The following is a 9,318-nucleotide window of genomic DNA, read 5'->3' on the forward strand; positions in this document are numbered from 1 at the left end:
CAGTTTATGACTGAATTCCTGACACCCGCCTAACCGAAAAGCTCTCTTTGGAGAACAGCTGATCTTATGTTTGTGTAAGTGCTATATTCTACCTATTTGGCAGCTGTAACATATTAAATGTGATGTGATAAACTACACTGGTTTATACCTCATAAAGGAAGGTGTTCTGGTTTCCAGGCTACCATATCGCTACAGAAGAGAAGTGAATTCTGCACGGCCTTTCTGGTTGTGTTTGTGCCACTGTTGCATTACTCATCGCAGTGTGGCCGTATCACTTTGTGGCACGCTCAGGGGGCTCACAAGAACACCCCCTCTGGGTTTTCATGGGCAGAGGTTGCCTTCCTCGCACCTCTGCAGCTGAGTACATGCAAACGTGTAAGTAAGGAGAAGCTTGGTGCAGTGGTTCAGGCTGGCATTCAAAGCATTCCTCCTGATTCATGGACCCCACTGCCCCAGCCTCAGCAGTTTTATTCTTATTTACCTCTGTGCAAATCAGGAGTAACGACTCCGAAATCAGAAAGTGGAGGTGAAAGTGGAACTAACAGGATACTGAGAATACAAGTTGGTGCAGCAGTTTTGCTTAATTTGGCTTTAATATTTTTGTGGCCTGCCATCATACATACTGTGACGTGGAAGTCTTTGCTCCATGATTCAGTAGGGTTTCACTAAATGATTACAGTAATAAAAATACAGTAACACTGGACTTGTGTGCTGGATGGAAGCAAGTTTGTACCTAAAAGGCAAGACAATTCTTGTAATTAGGAGCAATTATGAGGGATATGATGTGACATTTATAAATAATTGCAGTGAAGGGGTAGGGAGATTTTGGCAAAGTGTAGACAATATTGAACATTATTAAATGTGCTTCTTATTTTAAGTGAGCAGAAATCCCCTGTAAATCCCATGCTACACCATGCTCTACCTGGTGAGCTTCATAAGTTGGACAGTTTTATGCTCACCGATGTAGGCAGAAATACCAGGTTTGGAACCTACAGGAATTCCTGCAGAGAATGTGGCAAAACATGGGAAATTTTGGCAAATCTGTGCTGCTGTCTCATACCTACCTCCAGAGAGATATTCTTTATATTCCACTTGACTGAAATTGAATGCAGACCTTTCAAGGGACTTTTCACTGATAAATTTAAAATAAATCTTGCCCTGCAGATCTGTGCCAAGAACAGCTCTCTTGGCCTCTCAAGAAGCATTCTGCTTGCTCCTTAGGAAGTAGTGCTCCTTATTGGTCACAAATGGTAAGACAAGAGAGATGTGAAACAGAAACTCTGTTCATTTTTTTTAAGGCCAAAACATTCATGTTATAAATAGACACCAGTGGTGAAAAGACTTTGGAGTGCAGCTGTGTTGAGTAAATGAACAGACTGCCCACCTAATCCGATTGTAATTTGTCTGGTATTTACAGTATGATTTAATCTTGTGGGATTACTGCACTGAGCAAGAACCAGGTTTGTGCTCAGATATTACAAAGGTAGAAAACACTCTAAGATTTATGTAAAACACAGAGGTCTGGCATCTTCTGTCTTGCCATTCTACATTTTAATGATCCACCATAAAGAATCTAAATTGTGGGATTTGAACATAGAATCTTACCAGACTGTCGCATTTACATAGCATGATTATACGTAGTGATAGATAGTGTAGACTGGACTAATCATGTGATCTGTTAAAGAAATCTTGCTCCTACAAATCACACTGGAAGCCAAAGGCACTTATACAGTTCTGGATTTTTTTTTTTAAGCTGTGGGAGTGCAAATGCATAGGGCTAACTGGGGCTGCCGTGATTTTATAGTTGTCGCTTTAGTGTAATTTGCTCTCAGCATACAGAAAGATTTCCAGAATCTAGAGGACAATAAACACACAAAAAAAGAAGTTATATGACTCTTACAAAATAATGCTAGGAAGCTAAGAGTATTTGCTTCTAAAATACAAAATTATTCTGAGCACATCTCAAGCAACTTTCTCATTGAATCCTCCAAGACTTAGTCCTCCGTGACTCGTCTGAAGCTCTCGCTGCCATATGCTAGTCAAAAAAAAAAGCACAATACTAAATTTTATATTCAGCTGAGTGTATTTGGAAAATATTGCAGCAGTTACAGAGAAAATTTTCTCTCATCTTTATTGTTATTACTGCAACTGACTTTGTGGAAATTTGGCATTCGAGTCCAAACTTATAATGTACTTGCTGGCTTTTATTTTGCGGCATTTTTGAGTGGGTTTCTTTTTGAGCAGGGGGACTGCACAAACCATATTTCCACTTTAATATACAAGCAAAACTGCCCTTGTAGCCTTTCTGTATTATTTTCTTTAGTCTTTTGCCATTTTTCCTTTTTTATCCCCCTCTATTTTATTCCTATAGAGTTCACCGGAATTACATTAGTGGGAAACTGGGATAAATCAGTGATACTAAGGGTGAGTGTCGCCTCATGGCGGTGTTTGCTGAGGATATGAGCTTCTGTTGAAGCCCCAGACGGGTTGCTGAATGCCCTCAGCATCCACTGGCTGCAGCTGTGATGTGTGTATCTGGATTTTATAAGCAGCTCACTTATTGTGCTATGTTCTTCTAAAAATCCTCTTGTGTGCTGTTAGCATCTTAAATATGCATTGCAGCACAATTATGAAGGTGGGGAGAAAAGAACAAAGGAAAATAAATTGTAAGGCCAAATCAGAAATGAAAAAATTGGTGGAAGATGATCACAAAGAAAGGCAGGAAGATGGAGAAAACCCCTATGGAAAACTGAAGAAAGATGTAGAGCATGAAAAAGGTGAAAGAGTAGAGAGGATAGATATTATTAATTGTCATTGACTGTTCTTTAACCCTTCCTGCTTTTGCGTGGGATAACACGGTGGTGTACCCTAACAGTTGGCACACCCCTGGGAAATGTAACGTCAGTCCTCAGAGGTTAGAGGGAAACTATTTAAAGGGTACCACCACTGCCTGGTGTCCTTGGGCTGCTGCAGTGTGTCCTTTTCTAATGCAGTTGGAAGGTTTTTAAGTATGACAGCTCAATCCAGCTGTGTGGAATGACACGTTCCCTTTGCTTGTAGCATATGCACCGAGTGTCTGTGTTACCCATGTCCTTCAGGAGAGGGAATTACGGAGGGAGAGAGGGAGTGGTCTCTGCATTTTCCGGAGCTGTATTTGCTTCCTCTGTCTTTTCTGCACCATAAAAACATGCTGTCCCTGTAAAAATATAGAACTGAAGTCATGTGCCTATAGGCATACCTGCGTCCTAAAAAGCAAAACAGAGAAGCTGCTGGTGTGCATCTGAACTGTGCTTGTTTCAAGGCAGTACATTTTTTCTGTGTGAAATGGTCTCATAAAGTCTTGCCAGACGAGCCCTTTCGCTTTGTGTATTGGTTGTTTCCATTTGTTAAGGGACTGTTCCTGGGAACTTGGTGCCTGTTTTGAGCAAGTATTGCAAATATCCATCCTAATGAACTGCACAGAGTAATAGTTACCTCTGCTGTGTGCCTTGGCTCTGTGCACGAGGTGTGAGATCAGGACACGCGATGCACAAGAACACCTCATTGCTCTTTTCCTTAACTCCTCCACAGGGCTTCGTAGCTGCTTTGGCTTTCGCCTACAGAGAGTTTCACTCTTCAGCTTTTCGTCACGTATAGGAAAGAAATTTGTGAATATGCTACTTTGAAAATTCAGTTAAAGTGATTGAAAACTGGGGTAATTATTAACATTTCCTGTTTCTGGCTGGTACCCACTGCATTAGGAAATGAAAACATTTTAGTATAAGCTGTCAAATAGCGTGGGGAAGGGAGCGGTGCTGAAGTGGCTCAACCTGTTGAAAAGGAACTCATGCGGCTTTCAGGCAGCTGAGACCCTCCCATGAAGAAATCGTGGAGTTAGAGTGGAAATTTTTACTCCCTCTTTTTTTTTTTTTTTTTTTTTTTTTTAATGCTGGTGCTTTACAGGGAGCTAGAAAGCAGCTTTGGGTTCCCTGTTAGATAGAACAGTATGTTGGAAAAGAGAGTTTGGGAAATGAGCCAAGTGAAAATTCACCCCATACGGGTCTATTGGTTGTTTAACCTCCACTTCTGTGTGTTAAACGCACGATGAGGGACGTAGACAGACAGGGCAGGATTTCAGCTTATGTATTTCTAATGGAGTTAGGATGAAAATTGCTGGCCTAAGGAGGGTGGGCTTGATATAACACTGAACTGTGCATACTTTCTCATTTGGATACCCGCTCAGCCCCTGGTATTCTGAAGAGGAAGAGCTTGCCTGCTAGACTAGGCTGGCCATAAAAAGTATTATAGCTACTCCACTACATACCATTGCTCAGCTACTGCATAACTGAGAGTAAGTATCAGAGACTGAAATTTGGAAGCCTGTGTCATTTCTAACCTCTAGGTTAATACATTTTGTACAGTTTTATATAAAGGGATGTCAGGCAAATTCTCCAGCCCTTTTCTGCATTGTAGGAATTGATTGCATGCAGTATGAATGCTATGTTCAGCATAATGAGATAGCTACAGCTTTACAGAAATAATTCTGCATAACTGAAGTTACTCTTGAACCTTTGAGCCAGAGGTGTATTGGCTTCACAGTCACAGGTGAAGCAGCTGTTTCACTGGAAGTTAGCTTTTCTAGTCTGATGACCCATGATATGTATGATATTAGACGAGGTGATCACAACAGCCACGTCTTGTTTGACAGTCCTGAAAGCAGATCTGAAAGAAAAGACTTAGAGGAGGGAGCAGGGGGAAGTGCCAGAGGAAAAGGAGTAGAGGGTAAGAGAGCACCAATTTTGAAAAGAGTGACACTCGTTCACCACTGGAAGGATGTGGTGTTACCACAGTTAGTTGCATTTAGCCAAAGCCTGAAGAAGGCTCTGTCCTTGCCTGTCAATTGCTATCTGTCGAGGTATAAGCAAGCTAAGGAGTTGCAGCATTGGAAGTACATTCTTCAAGTGCTCATTTGTGAGTGCATATTCAGGGCAAGAGCTATGTACAGCAGCACGCACAGAAGTCTTGAGCTCTCTGGTCTGCTGGTGTCAGTCAGATCTCGCAAACTCTGCCCTCCACGAAGGGACGTGCCTGTTGGGGTGAGTGTGCGATGTTGTGAGACAGAACTGAAAATGACTGAAGTGTAAACATGGGGATGACCAGATGTGGTCAGCATCCTTCAGGAACCAAGCTTTTGGGAAAAAACAAAATTAATTTTGCAGTTGATTGGTCTTGAGTGCTGCTTCAGTGATACCTGTTGTTGTCCTTCACAAGTAATCCTTGGATCCTGTAGCGAAAAGAGGTGGGCACTGGAGTAAATATTTTGATTCGGATCAGCTAGCCCGGCCACTGGAGCCTCTTATTTGTTGAAGCTGACGTGTGTTCCCCAATTGACAATCACAGGAAATAATTGGAAAGCAAAATCATAACGTGACAGTGGGGTCATTCAGCTTAAGCAAAAGGCAGGAAACCAATGTTTCACCTAGCTTTACTCTAAGTGGGAGTGAGCTGAGAAGCAAAGGTACAAAGAAGAAATGTGTGGAAGGATGCACAGCAGCTCAGTGTTAGCTTGCACATCCCTGAGTGCTAATCCCCTGCTGTAGCTACGCCATTGCTGCCCCATTTTGCATTGCATGCCAGTAATTCAGTTCGTTCTTGGCACCAAGGATAATGCTGGGTTTGAGAACTTGTTTTGAATGGATACATCAGTAGGTACCCGCTCATTGACTGAAACGCACGCTATGTCGTTTGTTGTCTTGCTACTTTCACACAAAAGCGAGTATGTCTATTTTAAGGGCACTTAGTCGTTCAAGTCACTAATGGGTGGGATGTCCCCTCCATTTTTAAGATGAAGGAATGTCTTTCTTACATGCAGTTATTAACATAGAAAACACGCATTTTGAGATTATATGCAATGTTTTTCCTAATTGGTGCCATGACATTGTCTCCTCTTCTAATTCAGCAATTTAGGCTCATCAGAAAATCAGGTCATCCTGGGATTGTGATGGTATACAGAAGCATTGAAGAAGACATAATTTCATAAATAATTGCTCAGGTTTTTCTGGAAACAGCTGCTGTTTCTGATTGATGTATATGGATTTATTTATTCCTTCTGTTTATATTACTTGACTGCTTGATAGAATTTCTGGTTAGCAATTTAATCAACATTTCTAAGCCACTATCCATCATATCTGAGAAGTTGTGGCAGCCCAGTGAAGTTCCCGCTGACTGGAAAAGGGGAAACATAACACTTATTTTTGAAAAGGGAAAAAAGGAAGACCCAGGGAACTACAGGCCAGTCAGTCTCACCTCTGTGCCCAGGAAGATCATGGAGAAGGTCCTGCTGGAAACTCTGCTGAGGCACATGGAAAATAAGGAGGTGATTGGTGACAGCCAACATAATTTCACTAAGGGCAAATTGTGCCTGATAAATTTGGTGGCCTTCTATGATGGGGTTACAGTGTTGGTGGATAAGGAGAGAGCAACTGACATCATCTGCCTGGACTTGTGCAAAGCATTTGACAGTATCCCGCATGACACCCTTGTCTCTAAATTGGAGAGACATGGATTTGATGGATGGACTGCTTGGTGGGTAAGGAATAGTCTGGATGGTCGCACTCAAAGAGTTGCAGTCAACAGCTCCATGTCCAAGTGCAGAACAGTGATGAGTGGTGTTTCTCAGGGATTGATATTGGGACCAGCATGGTTTAACATCTTTGTCAGCAACATGGACAGTGGGATTGAGTGCACCCTCAGCAAATTTGCTGATGACACAAAGCTGTGTGGTGTGGTTGACACGCTGGAGGGAAGGGATGCCATCCAGAGGGACCTTGACAGGCTTGAGAGGTGGGCCCGTGCAAACCTCATGAAGTTCAACGAGGCCAAATGCAAGGTCCTGCACCTGGCTCAGGGCAATCCCAAGCACAGATACAGGCTGGGCAGAGAATGGATTGAGAGCAGCCCTGAGGAGAATGACTTGAGAGTAATGGTTAAGGAGAAGCTCAACATGATCCAGCAATGTGCACTCGCAGCCCAGAAAACCAACCACATCCTGGGCTGCATCAAAAGAATTGCGGCCAGCAGGTTGAGGGAGGTGATTCTGCCCCTCTACTCCGCTCTGGTGAGACCCTGAGTACTGCATCCAGCTCTGGGGCCTCCAACATAAGAAGGATGTGGACCTGTTGCAGTGGGTCTAGAGGATGGTCACGAAGCTGATCTGAGGGCTGGAGCACCTCTCCTACGAGGACAGGCTGAGAGAGTTGGGGTTGTTCAGCCTGGAGAAGAGAAGGCTCTGGGGAGATCTTATAGCAGTTTTCCAGTACCTAAAGGTGGTCTACAAAAAAGGTGCAGAGGGACTCTTTATCAGGAAATGTAGTGATAGGACGAGGGGTAGTGGTTTTAAACTGGAAGCGGGTAGATTTAGATTAGGTATTAGAAAGAAATTCATTACTCTGACGGTGGTGGGACACTGGAACAGGTTGCCCGGAGAAATTGTGGATGCCCACAAACCCCAGCAACCTGGTCTAGTGGGAGGTGTCCCTGCCCACGGCAGGGGGGTTGGAACTCAATGATCATTAAAGCCACTTCCAACCCAAACCATCCTATGATTCTATGATTCTTTTTATGAAGAAGAATCTTGTAAAGAAGAAAGTTGTAAAGGGTAAAAAAGAAAAATTAATAGAGATAAAGCTATTCTCTTTTTGTTAGATTTCAAAACAGTTTCAGGTAAAGGACTGAAAAAAACCCCATTTTCTCTTTAGGTTTAATGTACAGGAAGATATGAGGTGTCTGAAAGTATTTAAAAATAAAGGAAAAAAAAAGCCTTAAATTCAGTTACAGGCACCTACTTCATTGTGTTGTGAATAAGCAAAGTAACCTGTGCTGCACTTAAGGACGTGGATAATGGTAATAGGTTCTGAGTTTTAAGTGCCATTGATTCCCACCCCCGAAAAGAGCTTTCTAAGCTCTTGAAATATCTTGACCTTTAGGCTAAATCCTCAGCACTCATAAATCACTGCTTCTTCTTTGAAATCAGGAGAGCTACTCTAGTTTACACCATCTGTGGCTCTGGTTTCAAGAAAATAAATTTGTCCTTTGTGACTAGAACAGCTTGTATTCAAAATGGTGTAGTCATACAGCAGCACAATGCTCAGTAATAATGGTAAGAAATGGTTAATCTGGTAATGTTTTCCATAAGCCTATATTGCCTTCAAAGAAACTGCTAAATACAATTTCTTAACATTTTTCACTGTGTTTTTTAGGGCAGGTGGTATCAGTGCAGGGTATCGGTGTCCTCCTTTTGTGAAAGAACCAAGGAGAAAAAAAAGAGGAGATAGGAATCAAACTACTTTGATGTAAAGGAATGGTGCAGTTTTATTTATGTAGCCGCTACTCAGGAAGTTGGCGCAGCTGCATTGAATGAAGCTGGCCAGCCCAGCGGTGCCAGAGGTTTGGGAGGACGTGCCCAGAGCTCAGAGGGTGGCAGCTGTAGCACCCGGCGTGGGTGGCAGTCCCAACCCTGTGCTGTCATCGTTGGCCTTCTCCCTGGGGCTTCTGGATTTGATAGGAAGCCATGCTTTATTTCTGTCTGCTAGAACTGTGAATGGTTGTATTGAACAGAGACATGTTTAAACTTTATACCCTATAGAGCTGTTAGGGTCGTCTGATTATCCCTAACCTGGTGTCAGTTGGAGATAATTTATTTGAAAATAATGTGGAGCCTCTTGCTGGAGGAAATGTCTGGTGTCAGCTTTGGTTTATAGGACTTTTGTAGAGTATGTTACTAAAATCCTATCCTGTGTTGCAGCAATTGGAGAGACAGCAGTTTTAAGCAGGAATTGCAGTTCAGATGTGAAAAAGATACCTGTGCATGTTAGCTTTACGAAAGGGAGAAAGCACGTTCATGAGAGAGTAGATCAAACCAGTGGCTGGGGACTGTAGTGCATCTTTTGGTGGTATGGCTTGGCTCTAGCTGGCTGTAGAGATGGCTTTCAGGGTGGGACCAGCTGGTGCTCCTGCCTTTGGCTTTGGCAGTACAGGGCTTTTCCAAGGCAGCTGTTACATCTTTCAGAACTTGTTTTTATAACCGAGCACTGGACCCCGAATTGCATTTTTTTTCTTAGTTAAGAATCATATTTTCTTTGTGTTAGGATTCAAGTGCATTTCTGTTTGTTAAATCCTGAAAGTAAAACTAGAGACTGTTAGTAGGAAGGTGTACATTTGTTGTGTTTGTTTTTAAGCTGCACAATGTTTATAAAACACTTTCAACCAGATTTGACATGTTCCACGGGTAGGTATATAGAAATAGCACTTAAGTCTGTTTGCTTAAACTAAATCACAGGG

At 42.5% G+C, this 9,318-nt stretch overlaps 1 protein-coding gene across 1 annotated transcript in view; it reads left to right on the forward strand.

Annotated features, from left to right (window-relative positions):
• NYAP2 (neuronal tyrosine-phosphorylated phosphoinositide-3-kinase adaptor 2) overlaps positions 1-9,318 on the forward strand; it is a 116,620-nt gene that overhangs the window by 87,834 nt on the left and 19,468 nt on the right. The gene's annotated exons all lie outside the window — the stretch shown is intronic.

This window comes from Charadrius vociferus, unplaced genomic scaffold, assembly GCF_000708025.1.
Source record: "Charadrius vociferus isolate BGI_N301 unplaced genomic scaffold, ASM70802v2 scaffold650, whole genome shotgun sequence".
Classification (NCBI taxonomy): Eukaryota; Metazoa; Chordata; class Aves; order Charadriiformes; family Charadriidae; genus Charadrius; species Charadrius vociferus.